Source organism: Protopterus annectens, chromosome 6.part0, assembly GCF_019279795.1.
Source record: "Protopterus annectens isolate FY-2018-M chromosome 6.part0, PAN1.0, whole genome shotgun sequence".
Classification (NCBI taxonomy): Eukaryota; Metazoa; Chordata; order Ceratodontiformes; family Protopteridae; genus Protopterus; species Protopterus annectens.
Window position 1 is genome coordinate 280,734,345 of NC_056737.1, and position 17,490 is coordinate 280,751,834.

Consider the following 17,490-nt stretch of genomic DNA (forward strand, 5'->3'; position numbering starts at 1 on the left):
ATCCGGAGGTGATAAACAGGTGTAGATGGTACACAAATCAAAATGGTATCAGGTAAACAGGATACAATATTCATCCAAAAACACACACAGTTGCCAGCATTGAGATTAGAAACCCTACCTATCTAGTTATTTTCTACTATAGTGTTACACAGTTATCAGATGTGCCACAGAGCTTATATAATTTCACCTAGTCCCAAGGTACTTCTGAGGTGAATATCAGCAAGCCTAGTAAAAGTACTGAGATGGAACGTTTACAGAGTGGTACACAACTCAAAATGGTATAGCACATACACTAAATGACTCACACAAACAGTTGCCAGAAGTGAGATTAGAACCCCTTACCTATTTAATTATTTCAACTATAGTGTTATGCAGTTATCAGATGCACCATGGAGCTTACATAATTTTACCTAGTCCCAAGGTACTTCTAAGGTGAATGACATCAGCAGGCCTAGTAAAGTAGGGTGATGGGAAGTTTACAGGGTGGTACACAACTCAAAATGGCATGACACACACACAGTATATAACTCTCACACAAACACACACAGTTGCCATTAGTGTGATTAGAACCCCACCTATCTTGTTATTTTTGCTAGTGTTACACAGTTATCAGATGCGCCATGGAACTTACATAATTTCACCTAGTCTCAAGATACTTCTAAGGTGAATGAAATCAGCAGGCCTAGTAAAGTAGGGTGATGTGAAGTTTATAGGGTGGTACACAACTCAAAATGGTGTAACACACACAGTATATGACTCTCACACAAACAGTTGCCAGTTGTGAGATGAGAACCCCTACCTATCTAGTTTGTTTTCTACTATAGTGTTGCACAGTCATCAGATGCACCACAGAGCTTACATAATTTCACCTAGTCTTAAGGTACTCCTCAGGTGAATGACATCAGCAGGCCTAGTAAAGTAGGGTGATGGGAAGTTTACAGGGTGCTACACAACTCAAAATGGTATGACACAAACAGTATATGACTCTCATACAAACACACAGTTGCCAGTAGTGAGTTTAGAACCCCTACCTATCTAGTTATTTCTACTATAGTGTTACACAGTTATCAAATGTGCCACGAAGCTTACATAAGTTCACCTTGTCCCAAGATACTTCTAAGGTGAATGATATCAGCAGGTCTAGTAAAGTGGGGTGATGGGAAGTTTACAGGGTGGTACACAACTCAAAATGGTGTAACACACAGTATATGATTCCAAAACCCACACACGCACACACACACACACACACACACACACACACACACACACACACACACACACACACACACACACACACTTGTGCTACAGAGCTTACCGGGTTGACAATTGGCCAAAGGTGCTGATAATTGCACAGCTGAGGTCACCTGTTACAGGTGCCTGGCAGTCTGTCTTCAGTTTTTCCCTTAGATCTTGCTAGTTCTTTCTCAACTGCACTTCAAATAGCCTAATAGCTTTGAACTTCAACAGGTTTTTTTATCAATTATTCTAGCACATCAGCAGTAGTCATTCCTCATAGAATTAACTGCCGTACTTAGTAGTTATGACCAACCCTGCTGGCATGATTAAAGTGCAGTTTTCTGTGCTTTTGCCCATTAACCTGGTGCACTTGGGCATTCTGAGGCACTGTTGCAACTGCCTTGTGTACACAGACAACCCAATCCTCTAAACTCCCAACACTCAGACTTGTGAGAGATACCCCTATATCACCGAATTGGAAGAGATGCATTCTCCAGTGAAGATTGGACTAGCAGGTCAAGAGGAGAAGGGTCAGCACCTGCAACAAACCACATGGAACACATACCCCTCCAGAACATCCACTATCATAGCTCTGACATACAAACAATAACCCCACACCCAACTCCACAGAGGCACTCAATAGACATTAACCCAAACAGTGGAGACCACCAAGACAAACACCCACTCAACCACCATAACACAGCACAAACCACAGGATACATATCTCACCTACACAGTGTGCCCCTCAACCTAATCCCCAAAGACCAACCAGGTCTATATTATAACATCGAAGTTCAAAAACTTTGAATGTTATAATATCGAACCCAGTAGAGCAAACGCTTGAAATAGTGAAGCTGCAGAACACCGAATACTTTCCTAGGGAAATATTCAGTGGTCCGTTTCTGCAGCTTCGCTATTTCCTCAACTGTGGAGTGAAGGTTACGGACTGGGTTAAGGTAATTGTGCGAATGAAGGTGAGTGTGCGATTGGGCATGGTTTAGGTGAGTTAGGGTTAGGGCGCGGGTCAGGTAAATGTGCAATTGTGTGGACGTGAGGGTTAGGGTGGGGTAGGTGAGTTATGATTAGGGAGCGGGTAAGATGAGTGTGCAATAGTTAGGGACCTTAGGGTTAGGGTTGGGTTAAGGTAAGTGGATAGCTAGTGGTGTATGTCTGGTTTAGTGTAGGGTTTTGTGAAATGTATGTGTGTGGATTATTTATTTTGATGTGCTTGAGTTGTGTGTATGGTTGTCAGAACAGCAAATTATTTCTCTGGTAAAAAATTCACTATTCTGACTGTTTGGTTTTCTGGTGTTTCGATTGAATGGGGTCGATATTATAACATTCGATGTTTTTAGACTTCAATGTTATAATATAGACCCAGGCCAACCACCTTGCCTGATACAGTAATCATAGGCGAGTCAATAGTAAGGCACACAGCTGTCCCACTCATTAGGTTGAATACGGAGGAGGTAACAGTCAGCTATCAGGTGCCACAGTCCAACACATAACACACCCAGTCAGGTCACTCCACAAAAACTACAAGTATCGCTCTGTCATTGTCCATGTGTGTGTGTGAATGTCCTGAGATGCATCTCCATGGACTATATGAATAAAGACATGGTGGAGCTTTCAGTTTATGTGGGCCAGACAGGTAAGACAGTAGCCCTGAGCAGTATACTACTGTCACCCAGAATGATACTGCAGTACAAACAACAAATGATTGACTTCAACAATTGGCTTAAGTGTCTGGTGTCAGTCTCATGGGATCCAGTATATGTCTGTTTGGGATGAACATGATTGACAGACTGTGATGGCTTGCCAGTGATGGCCTGCATCTGTCACCCCTGGGTTTTCAGGTACTGGCTAAGTGTCTTGCCACCCCTATAGTTCCTTTTTAGGCAGTGTTCCAAATCAAATTACCACTGTAACAGCTATACATCTATGCAATCTGAGGGTCATGCTGCTCAACACTAGACATCTATATCTCAAGATGCAGCCACTCGAAACACTCCTCAAAATGGAGAACATTGACATTTGTGCTGTAACAGAGACCTGGTTTACAGCAGCAGACAGCACCCCTGCACTACCAGCCTATAACTCATTCCACACCTGTCAGCCCCAAAACATGGACCACAGCTACAAACGTGGTGGTGTCTCCATATTAATAATGGATATGCACACATCCAGAGTAGTATCCCAGCATATTGCATCTGAGTTACTTCAGTTACAACTGACATTGGGTAATAGTACAATTCAGGTCATAGCCTGCTATAGGTCCACATCCATGTCCCTAGACTCTCAATCCACATTCCTCAACACCCTGGAAACTATCAAGGTCTAACCCAATGCTCTCATACTAGGAGAGTTCAACTACCCCTCCAGCAACTGCGTAAGATACTCAGGCACCAATATACTGGCCCAATGCTTCTTGGAATTCATCAGTTCCAATGTCCTGGGCCAGCTCATTCTGACATCCAGTATAGGAAGCAACATCCTTGACCTGTGTTGATTACTAACAAATGGGGCTATTGCTTGACAACAGTAGTCATTCGCTACCTGGTCAGATCCAACATAGAGTAATCACCATGGAAATCCACATCTCACCCACACCTCCTGCAAAGGTAACCACCTTGAAAAACTTCTCCAAAGCTGACTTTGGACTCATAAGAACAGAGGTGGCTAACTTCATAGCACCCATGTCAATGGGAAATACCTGCAAGACTGACAAATCATACACTAATGCATTGTGCAAACATATACATCAGTGCATGGAACTGGCCATACCCAACAGAACCATGACACTCTCCTCCAAACACTGGATGTCAATCTGGTGGTCTCCTGCCATTAATAACCCATACAACAGAAGAAAGAAACTATTGCAGGAAAAAGGTTGAGTCCAAAGAATGGTGAAACTCCCTTATTAGCCTCAACAACAACTTGAGATCCCTCATGAAATAGTCTAAAGCTGCCTATGACAGCAGAATTGCAGCAGACACTGATAACAATCACAAATCATTTGTTAGTGATATTAAGAACCTCCATGCCAATACCCAGAAGTGCTCTGAGTTACTGCACAATGCTACCTCCTATACTGAACCAACTGATATTGCTAACATTCTTGCCAACACATTCAGTGGCAACTTTACCCCTCTCTCCCCCCAGTGAAGCAATCAGAATGCCAGGATAATGCCAGGCGCCCAGGATTACTACCACCCAGGTTACACCTGCATTATCCACAAGCAAGAATACAGCTTCCATGGGACCCCAAATTATCCCTGTATTCTACATGAACTACAAAGATACCTCACACCACTTCTGTGTGCCCTGTTCAGTCACAGCCTCACCTTATGCTTTGTCCCTCCCAAATGGTGCACTGCTACAGTCATCCCTCTCCATAAAGATGTGGCAACTACAGACCCTGGGAATTATCATTCCAGTAGCCTGACAAGTCTGATGTGTACAGCTGTGGAGCATGTCATCAGGGACCTGATCGACAAATATATAGGTAATCTCCTAACTCTGGACCCCACACATTTTGACTTTGTGAAAGGGAGTTCATGCCTGTTCAACCTGGTTGACTTCTTTGAATCAGTCACCAGGGCTGTGTATGACAGTAAGGCATTGCATACAGCCTATATCAATCTGGCCAAGGCTCTTGATGCCATTCCACAGTCAGGAATTATGGATGAATCCACCAAACTAGGCATCAGCCCCTATATCACTAGGGAGGTTGCAAATTGGCTCACAGATTGAACACACAGTGAAACACAGTGAAAGTAGTGAGCTTCAAGTCAGACTACCAGCCGGTCATGAGTGGAGTCCCACAGGAATCAGTCCTGGGTACTCTCCTGTTCAGTATGTACTTCTCAGGAGTCCAGGCCAACACAAAGGAACTCTGGCTGGCCAAGTTCACAGACAACTGCAAGCTGGGAGCCATCATTAACTCCACAAGTGATGCAGACATCCTACAGAAAGGCCTCACTGAAACCACTGACAGGTTTGGAAACCATGACCTGAAGCTTGACACCACAAAATGCAACATCAGCCCCTTTGGTAAAATCTCAGTTCCCACTAAGTACCACATCGATGGGAGCCCCACTGAACACTGTAGGTGTTATAAGAGATCTGGGGACACAGGTTGACAGCAACCACTCCTTTAACCACCACATTACCACTGTGGTCAGGAAATCCTTCTATATGGCACATCTCATTACCAAGGGTTTTGCATCCAGGAAGAAGGAGGTCATCGTCTCTGTGTACTCTTCCCTCATTAGACCAATCATCATGTATAATGGCCCATTTGGAATGTACCTCACTAGACACCTGCAACAGATGGGGAGGCCAAAGAAGTACCTCACAATGAAGATCCAAGGCTTTAAACACATGTCCTACACAGATAAACTCAAAAGACTCCAGCTATTCTCTTTCTCATATTGCCTACTTAGAGGCAATCTCTGGTTGACTTCCAAAGCCATGTCTGACCCAGCTCTTTTACAAATGCTACATCAAAAGACATACCAATCTCTCTGCACCATACACTGCAGGGACCTCAACCTCATTAACACAAGCAACACAACATGCTGGAGGGACAAGTTCCTCACCCAGAGACTGCACATGCCATGAAATAGACTTCCCATACATGTCAAGCAAAGCACCTAGAGGAACCTGTTCCAGAGAGATCTTGATGAGTGGATGAGTAATAGAAACTTCACCCCAGGGATCAGTCCAGTGGCTCTACTTGATAGGGTCACTGGGAACTAACTTCTGGTGGCAAAATGGCAGTACACTTCTATGGGCTAGGCTTGTAACGGCTCCTGGGCCATTAGCCTAGTACACACCTATGAACCTATAAGGGGAGTGACATTGGTATGCCTGATACAGTAGGCCGGTGAATGGGTAACTTATCAAAATACTTATTCCTACAAACATACATAGTTACACACGCACTTACACACCAGCACACACATTTTCCAGATCTGAGAGTCGAACCCCTGCCCATCAAGTTATTTGCATTATAGTGCTATACAGTTATTGCACGTGCTATAAAATTACTGGACTGAGAGCTGGCTAAAGGTGCTGATAAGGGGAATGACATCAACAGGATTGATAAAGTATGCCAGTGGGTGGGAAACTTATCAAAATACTTCTTCCTACAAACATACACTCTTTCACACACCCACACACACATTTGACAGATCTGAGAGTTGAACCCCTGCCTATCTAGTTGTTTGTACTATAGTGTTACACAGTTATTGCACATGCTTCAGAGCTTACTGGAGTAACAACTGGCCAAAGGTGCTGATAAGGGGAATAACATCATCAGGACTGATAAAGTATGCCAGTAGGTGGGAAACTTATGAATATAATTGTTCCTACAAACATACACACTCATTTACCAGATCTGAGATTAGAACCCCTGCCTAGCTAGTGATTTGTACTATTGTATTACACAGTTATTACACATGCTACAGAGCTTACTGGGCTGACAACTGGCCAAAGTTGCTGATAAGGGGAATGACATCAGCAGGAGTGATAAAGTAGAGCAGTGTGTGGGAGACTTATCAAAATACTTATTCTTACAAACATATACACACACACTCATTTGCCAGCTCTAAGATTAGAAGCCCTGTCAAGCTAGTGATTTGTACTATTGTGTTAAACCATTATCACACATCTTACAGAACTTATGCGCTGACAACTGGCCAAAGGTGCCAATAAGGAGAATGACATCAGCAGGACTGATAAAGTGGGGCACTAGGAAGTGTTGTGGGTGGGAATGACCTAAAACTGTTTCACCTACAAACACACAATGCTTCACTCTCACATACACAGCTGTCTCTCTCTCTTTCACACACACACACACACACACACACACACACACACACACACACACACACACACACACACACACACACACAGTTGCCAGTACTGAGATTATAGCCCCTTCCTATCTAGTTATTTCTACTATAGTGTTACGCAGTTATCTCATGTGCTACAGAGCTTATAGGGGTGATCAGTGTCCAATGGTATTTCTAAGGTGAATGAAAGCAGCAGATCTTGTGAAGGAGGGCAATGTGAAGTGTACTGAGTGGGAAGAGTCTCCTAATACTTAGGCCTATGGAGACACACACACACACACACACACACACACACACACACACACACACACACACACACACGCACACACACATGCAGGTGACGTGATATTATAAACTCAACCTCAGTACTGTTATACAATGGGGCTCACCTTTTATATTGGCACATGCGACTGTTTACAACTGGTATGCCACTGTCCATAGCAAGACATCACTGTATGCCATTCAGGGTATTCATGTGTATGACTTATTCTGTCTGTGTCCCCCTGTGTCTCTCTCTGTATCACTGTCTATCTCTCATTTCCCCACATCTATATGTGTGTATGCTTGACATATGTTATCTGTTGCCCATATATATGTGTGTGTATCTCACACAACAGATGCAGATATATCCCATATGGGCCACCTACAGCTAGCTGAGGGTAAACTTGTATGATGTGTGTGTGTGGGGACAGTTGAGGTGTACATAGCTGTCTGTATGCACAGACATATATACACAACACAGTTATATATTCTGATGTGGGTTCCAACATGTCCTGTGATTCTCTAAGTGTAGGGGCATGCCCTGTGTGACCTTCTATAGTTAGGGTGGGACTCCATTCCAGAGATAGATGTACTCCAGTCCAGGGTTTTGTGTGATACAGCCGTACATCTCAGGAGTACACAATACTTTCCTCAGGGTACTTGTTTTGTTTAGCAGACATTTTCTGACATATCTGTAGTCTGAAACTGCAATGTATTGTGTCATTACCTAGTGCCAGACATCCTCAGATCATCACAGTGCTTTACCAGAGGGTTGCTAGTTGTAAGATGCATAGACAAATATTATGAAGGCAGCTATGTAAATTCTTGTCCAATAAGGCCATTTGTGAGGTGCGGCTACAGCCAGTGTAGTAATGACATATAGCTGTGTGAACAGTCCAGCAACCACGTGATATACTGGTCATATCCTTGTGTGTGCATACCTCTGACCTGTACATTTTTTGGCAGGTTGTCCAGGCGTTTGGCTAGAGGTTTCATCCTTTCTACATAAACTTGTGCTTTTATGGCAGGTTAGTTACATATAATTGAAGTGTGATGTTACAAAATAATACAGACATTACTGTTTCTGAATACATAACCTTCAGACAATTCCTGCTACTGCAAACCCCTCACCCTACCAACTTTCTCAGTATGTAAGGATGATATTTACAACACATGCCTATCATTAGGCCTTTGTTCCACTTTTCTTTCTGGCCTTGTCCAGACATCTTGCTGTCAGAGGTTGGAAGTTATGGGTGTGGGTACAGAGTGCATTCAACTGTGCATTCATGTCCATTATTTGTAAAAGCAAACATAAGAAAAAGGATTGTTGAGAATGACCACTGGCAACAGTACCACAAAGCACTTATATTCACAAAAGCCTTGGTACCTCTGCTACACATCCTTCAAGATGTCACTAATATGCGTAGCATATTCCACATAGCACTGGGACTTCCAGGTAGGTCAGTAGCAGAGCAGTGGGTGTCACTGACATGCATAACAGTTGGCACTGCAGTTATCTGCACATGGCTCTGTCAAAGGCAGCACTGTACCTAGAGCAGTACAAGATCACTGCCAGGTGAACATTCTGGCCAGATCCAGACAGTATTAACCACACATACAGATAGCTCTTTGACCCCTGCATATTGTGGATAGGCAACATGTTTTCATGTGTATTGGTACAGCCCTGCCAATGTGTGCTATGCTGCTATTTCCATGCAAGCATATATGTTACTGCATTTGTGTGGGTATATGGAGGGGGGCATATCTGTCCACTGTACACATTTGCACAGACTGTGCTGATATTTGCTTTACATTTTGGTTTGGTTTACCATACTATTGTGCCCTGTCTTGAGGACTGGAGGCACATGAGTAAAAAGGCCAGATCAGATTGTACTGGTATACATTTGAGTTTCAGACTTCTTACCCTTCATAGCCTTACTGCAATTGTGGGTCCTGCTGTGCTATCACTGTGTGAGTTTGTATGGGGTTAATTAAACATTGCCACCATTTGTGTGCCTTTACCAGATTTTGTGGTCTTCTACAGCTGACTTGCTGTGTGGGTGTGGGGTGGTTATGGGACCCCACCCTGACATTCATGCCTGTGACCTATGACCCTCCACTTAGTTGTCCCCACACCTATACTACAATGGGATTTGCCACCTTGGGTACTACTGTATAGTGTGTGGAGGACAGTTTTCGACAGACATTTCCTGGTGTCCCACATAACTGTCAGTTGTGTGCTGCTATCTCAGTAGGCTACCTCATTCCCTTGCATGTATGCAGCATTACCATAGATATGCTAGCAAAATATACTATTCCATTCATTTATTGTTAAGAAGACTGACTTATCTTGTGCTTGCAGCAGTTATGAGAACGGTGCTTGAGGGCCACTTATGTTGGATGCACACAGTACACTGCCTATACATGGTAAGTTACAGGTAATGTGATGTATGTGTCATCCATTTTACTGTGTGTGAGTCAGAGAGAGGTGTCAGTCCCTGGGGTCCCTACAGTGTCAGTGTGTGTGCGCTATGTGTTGCCTTTCTGCCAAGGCCTGAGCATACTGGGCATGCCTCTGTCTGCCTATGGGAGCAGGCATATGGGCCTCCAAAATAAAAAATACCACAAGGAGGTTAGCGAAGAAATCCACAAAATCCAAGACACAATAGCGTACCAAGATTTATTGCCCGCTTTCATCAAATGACTTCCTCAGAATCTGAGGAAGTCATTTGATGAAAGCGGGCAATAAATCTTGGTATGCTATTGTGTCTTGGATTTTGTGGATTTCTTCGCTAACCTCCTTGTGGCATTTTTTATTTTGTTTGTTTGGTATTTTGGCATCTGATTGATATGGGCTTCCATTTGTGAGTCCCTCAGTGCCTGTGGGGACCTTGGCAATGGTAGTGGGCTGTGTGGCCCTTCCCCATGCTGTTCCTGCAGCAGCTGTTTCCGCAGGATCATATTGTGTAGCATGGCATATACTATGACATGTGTGCACATGTGGCTGGAGAGTACTGCAAGGCTCCACCAGATATGTGAAGGCAGCTCTATAATGATTTTGGTTTGTGTATGTGTGCCTCATTATGGTGTTCTTGTGTGGGTGTGTATGCATTTCTGATGCATGTTGTCATCATCCACGGCTCCAGTGCACAGCCAGCATCCCCCACCAGATGGCCATACAGGATGCCCCCACTGGCAAATGCCTGGTACAGCTGTGATGAATGTCAGATGTGGGAGTCATAATAGCTTCCAGGGCTGCCAGCACACACACATTCATGATAATGCCTTGGGCATTGCACATGACCTGGCAGTGGATGGAGGGGAAGCCCTTGTGGTTTATGTAGACCCTACCCTGTCCACCGGGTGATGCTTTGATGTGGATGTGCATGGGGTCTATGGCACCTAGTACCTCCGGATATTCTGCTACAAGGTGGAAGAGACACATATTGCTGGTCCTCTCCTCACGGGTGTTGGGGAAGTAAACGTGCTCACCGGCATGTGTTAGCATGGCATCCAGGAACTGGTGGAGTACCCTGGATGTAGATGCCTGTGAGACCCCCATCATGTCCCCAGTAGGTCTTTAGAAAGTACCTGTAGCTAGGATTTTTAAGGCTACACATACCTTGGTATCCACTGGGATGCGTTCCCCTCTGTTGGTCTAGCTCTGAGTTGAGGCTGGCACAGCTTGGTGAGGTGCTGAAGTGTGTTTATGTCCACCCTGTAGTGCTCTACTATCTCCAGATCATGTAGCCCCTGGTAGGTTACCCTGGGTCTGAACACTCTTCTTCTCCTTGGTCTGTTGCGTTTGTCAGCATTACCCTCCTCTCCGCCCTTAGCCTCTAGCACATACTGATGGATCAAAGCAATGGCAGCCACTAACATTTTTCCAGTTAAAATTCCCCCGCATGTATACACCAATGGTGCAGAGTTTGTGGGAAAAAACAGGCTGTAAGATGTTTCCATACTTTATACTGTTGTGCTGCAGATACTGCCTGTATGATTGGCTGACTATGATACATTCAAGCTGCCACCTATATTACTCATGGCTTTGATATGGCCTCTGTGAGTGTTAGAGGCATTAATGGTAATTTGTGCATGATTGTCTTTATTCTGCAGTTGCCCTTTTTTAATTTTTTTTCACTTACATCTCTTCCCATTTTCAGCTATGCAGTCACCTGTCAGCTGTATTATTGAGTTCTTTAAATGGCCCATTGTGAGTTGCAAGAGTCTCATATTAGTGATTTCTACTTCATTTCCCATTTATTTTTATTTTTTTACATCATCTCCCATTTTCAGCTATGCACCCACCTGCCAGCTGTATTATTGAGTGCTTTCAGTGGCCCATTGTGAGTTGCGAGAGTACTATTAGTGATTTCTACTTCATTTCTCCTTTATTGTGCTGTTGCTCTTTATTTCTTTTTTTACATCTCCTCCCATTTTCAGCTGTGCAGCCACCTGCCAGTTGTAGTATTGTGTGATTTGCCTGGCCCATTGTGAGTTGCAAGAGTGCCATATTAGTGATTTCTACTTCATTTCCCCTTTATTGTGCTGTTGCCTTTTATTAATTTTTTTTACATCTCTGTCCATTTTCAGCTATGCAGCCATCTGCCAGCTGTATTATTGAGTGCTTTCAATGGCCCATTGTGAGTTGCAGTATTCCATAGTGCTGATTTGTACTGCATTTCCCTTGTTCTACTATTTCCTATTTCTTTTCCTATATCCTTCCCGTTTAAGCCCCGGCGTGCCACCCAGACCCATTTAGCAAGTGTAACCAGCAAGAAATGGCCCTCCCCTGGTTGTGAACACTCTCTTCAGCTCATGGAATAAGTGTACACAGCCTCAGACACACCCTCTCACTTAGCTGTGCTTAGCTAAGCACAAACCTGGCCAATGGAGCTCCAATGTGCTTACAGCAAGCATGACGCACACCCTTTTCATGTTAGTTGCTCCTCCTGTCTACACGGTGATGTTAGAGCACCTACACAGTTAGGAGCAGTGCGACACTTAGTAGAATTTTGTGATTCAGTAGAAGTCCCCACATTAACATACCCCACTGCCTTACTCCATAGTTACTGCACTACACAAGAGCCTTCCCCCTTAGCAACCACTGTTCTCTGCCATTGTTTTGATTCTGCTTGCCATTGACTATAATGGAAAAATACAGCTTTCCCCTAAAATGGACTTTTTATATTCATTTTTTTATCCCCCCCCCCCCCATCCTGTTTGCGTGGTGCTTCCCTATGCTTAAACATCCAAGATCGGCCAAAAAATAATAAACTTTTATTTTTTAAATATTTAAACAGTTTAACATGCCAATGGCCATATATTTGGCCATTGGCATGCCTACAGGTTAGGGTCCATGCTTTTATTGGAACTGTCATGGCGCCGTTTTAATTTTTGCAGAAATATATTTGGCTAGTAGCCGAATATATTTCTGCAGCTTACACTGTTCCTGCATGACTACCTACCTGCTTCCTGGATCGCTATTTTACCTCATTATCATGGTTTCACTAGTAAATGAGGTAATTAGCATCCTGCATGGGTTTCTGTGCAGGAACAGTGTCGGTTTGCTCGTGCACATCAATACGACACATTCATGGATCGCTCAGTGGCCATATTCCGTGCAGAAGTGGCTACACTGCTCCTGCATGGACATTTTAGCTTCATGAATCTGGTGGTGCATCTATCCCCTTAATATATGCTTAACCTAACCCTAAAATACGCATGCTAGCACACAAAAATACAGTGACTATCCTTCACTTATCCCCAACCCTAACCATTGCTCACTAACACATCACATGCACTAACATTCTAACTCCGTCCAACCACACTCACCTGTCTCAAAGAAACATATAGTTGACTTTTGGACTGCTCAGCTATCACTACTGCCCCTGCATTTGACAAAATGCCGGGGACCCATTATCTATCTATATTACTTATTTATCCTTTATTGATCAGTTGAGTTCCACTAGGCTAAAGGCTCCTTTTCAGGGGACTCCCAAGATGGAATTTATAATACTGTGGTAAAATTTGGCCAGAGCATCAGGGAACTTTCTCTACTCTTTCCGATAGGTGGCATGGAATATTTTATATTCACCCAAGCTACCAGCAATTCAAGCAGCTAGAACTTTACTTTAACATCTCATCCGAGAGATGACACTCACAGGATTGCACCACCCCTTCCCAATGATGCACTGCAGTGTCAGCAATCCAGCCACCTGGAGTGAGAAGAGAACCCACAGCCTTCTGGTTTTCCATCACAAAAGCCATGTGTGTCATCCATTACGTCATTGACACTGCTATATACATACAAGAATAAGCCTTACTAAATTGCAGATTCAAAATGCAGACTTGCATTAGAATATATAGTCAGAGAGTTATATAAACAGCAATAAAAGTATCAACACTCCCTAAAACAGGAAACATGATCCTGCTATGAGTGCAAGACATAAGGCAGAATTATGTGGAAAAATAAGATACTAACAGGGAGGGGAATATGTATTGATTAATAGAAAAAAATGTGTTGTCTGTTTAGCAAGAGCCTGCAGAAAGGAGAATGGATGGGCAACATATAGGTAGCATGGCCACCCAAGTGTTGCAAGTGCAGAGAGACGCTAAATCAAAGGACCTCCACCCCTCCCCACAAAAATTAGTTGGCGCCAGTCAGCCTGTTTAATTAAACTTCATTGTCTTAGGAACTAAATCAAAAGAGACTTAAAAGCCACAGAAAACTAGGAAATGTAATGTAGTATGCTGTATATTTAACACAAAGTTACATGCCATATGCAATAGTAGTCTAAGTGTATGCCACTTGAAAAGAGCACCAGGCAATACAGAAAATTATCAACACTTAGTAATGTAGTACAAGTACCATTACACATGAAGACAGACTAAGGACTGTAAACTAAATTAGCAGAAGCTAAAATGTATTAGTAGTACATCTAGAGCTGAGAGTATAGCAGCAGAATTGGTCAGATCTGGTGAGTAGGTAGTGGGGCGATTAAGGCTGGTAAGTTTAAATAATATACAGTGAAATGCTAATGGCACATTCTAAGGGTGTGCAGTTGGCAATATCAGCAAGACTGAAGCTTTAATCGCTATAAATATAGAGTATTTTATACCTCACAAGCATATCTTTCAACTGGCCAACATCAATTGAGTGTCAAGAGGTTGGCATTCAGTGCAAGGAAACTCAAAATTGGTGACTCCATAGTGAGGCAAACAGACTCTGCACTCAGTAGGCTGAAAGCCTCAAGGGCCCTTAGGACCCCTGTGCCAGAAAATAGAACCTTGACATGGTAGTTTTGTATGTGGGAGTGAATAATTTGGGACAAAAAAACCCAGAGAGATATGTCTGATCTCTCTATGCATGCTACAAGTGCATGCAATAGACAGACACTGACCAGAATCATTCTTTCTCCACAAATACTGCCTAGGTATAAAACTAAAGATGACAGGCTTCGATAATTCGTTACATAATTGGTGTCATTCAAGGGGGATCCAGTTTGTGTCAGCAGGGGATAAGATGCTTGGCAATCTTGCTTGCCTTGCAGGAAATAGTCTGCACCTTTCACCCTAAGCCTTTTGCATATTGGCTAAAGGGCTTGCTGCACCCATAGTACATTTTTTGTAGGCAAGGTTCAATTAAAAAATGTTCCAACATAGTAAATGTAGCTATAGCTAAACAGGATAAAATTAATGTTGTTCTACTCAATGCCAGAAGTCTATAAACAGCAAGCTGAATGACCATGACGCACTCCCACATTTGGAAGGCATCCATATATGTGTCATTGCTGAAACATGGCTTAGTGCCATGAAAGCACTCCCTCCATAACTGAGTTTAGCACCTATAAATACCTTTAGAGCCAGTGGAAGCTGTGATGGTGTGTCAATATTTGTCAGAGACCAAATCATTTATAAACAGATTCCCAGAGACTGATAAATGGAACTTTTTGAACATCAAATCATAGTAAACAAAATCAGCTATCAGTTTACCTCCTGGTAAAGAACACCTTCCATAATACTGGAAGTTCCTAAACATCACAAATGAACTTCACATAAATAAGAGCTGGATCTTTCTGGGAGATTGTATCTACCCATCAGCTGACTAGAGTGCCTATACTTGCAAGACGTTTTTATATCTAATAACTATAAACCCAAAGGACCAGACAGACTGTTACTAGCCCAACTACAGAATGAAGTATTCTTGATCAAGTACTTACAAATGTAGTGTCATCATACACAACTCTACTGGTAACTACCTGTCTCTTGATTAAGTCAGACCATAACCTAATAACCCTTTCTCTCAAACTCTCTTAACACCCTGAAACCAATATATTAGAATGCAAAGACTTCAAGCACACAAATCTCAAATTCTGTGATGAATTCACTATAACAACATCAGCTCAAACATCTCCTCAGTGGATAGATTTGCAAGGAAGTTTCATACCCACATAAATAAATATATGGAATTGTCAGTCCCATTCAGATTAAACACAACAGGAACATTAAAAGTAAGCCTCCCTGGCAGTTCATCAACATAAATAAAATCTACTTATAAAAGAAAAAAACTCTTTAGAGTCTGAAACACATCTAAAGACCTCTAACTAATTGAAAATATTAGAAATTTGAATAAGAATTAAAAAAAGTCTATTAGATTTATTAAGGCCACATGTGAACACATTTTGGCATCTGAAGCCCAAAACAATTACAAATCCATATTTGGTTATATTAGAAAACTAAGAAACAACACTCAACAATTTAAAGAATTTATACTAAATACCAACATCTACTTGGACCTCGTGGAGACTGGTAATATATTAGCAAATAAATTTAGTGCCAGTTTCACTCCTGAGATGACTATTCAAAACCCTGTGATATCTTATCTCTCAAACCTCCCATCATCATTAAAGAACATGTAGTGAAAGTGTTACCCAAGACTAAAAAATCACTTCCTACAGCAGACCTGATAACATGCCAATTTATAATGCTTTTTACACATTTAGACCAGCTACTACAAAGACAGAGATTAAAGATGGAAGTGTCTCAATTTACATTAAAAATAAACATGGTCAAACGGGATAAAGCACTTGAGCTTCTCCAAGTTCAAATCACCATAGACAAAATCCAATACCAATTCCTTGCAAGCTATAGGTCCCCCTCTATGACCAAGAAAACCCACACCATGTATTTAAACTATTTGAAACACTCACCATCTAACCCAATACCATATTCATGGGCAACTTCAATTATCCCACTATTAACTGGGAATCATATATGACATCAAATGAACAGGTACAGAGATTCCTGGATTTTGTAAACATAAACTCCCAGGACCAGATTGTCAGTACACCAACCAGGGGTGCAACTATACTGGAACTGATTCTCAATAATATGGGAGAGTGCTGCACACCCCCTAGTGTAATGTCTTCTCTTGTAAGGTCAAACTACAAAATGGTGTCCTTTGAAGTAAAAAATAAATCCTGGAACACAAGCAAACCCCTGGAATGTTCTGGAACTACTCTAAGGCTAACTTCCTACTATTAACTGATAGCCTGGCAAATTTTCAAGCCCCATAAACCCTGAGAACACTGCTGCTTAAGTGGAAGTGCTCATAGTAAACCTGCCCCAAGCATGTAATTATCTGAACAGAGGCAGCTGTACCCACCAGGAAGAAGTACACAATTAACTAAAAAAACAAGCCACCCTGGTGGAATCACCTCAATAGGCTGTTGGAGGAAGAAAATCATGGCAAAAATTAGGAGGCGGAGCACACAACAGGATAAAAGAACTCTCAAACTAAATGAACAACTCAGAGGACAATTAAAGTCTACCAATGCCGAATTTGATGTAAATTTGGCCTCCCAGTCCAATGACAACCACAAGGAAGTCTTTAGCTATGTTTTCAACCTCAAAGGCAATACACAATTGTGTGCAAAGCTGATTGTTAATAGAGTCACCCATACTGTGTCAGAATATATATATATATATATATATATATATATATATATATATATATATATATATATATATATATATATATATATATATATATATATATATATATATATCAAACCTACTGGCTGTATTACTGGGGAAAAGGTCCTTAATGCTCTAAGGCCAAGAACACTCCATC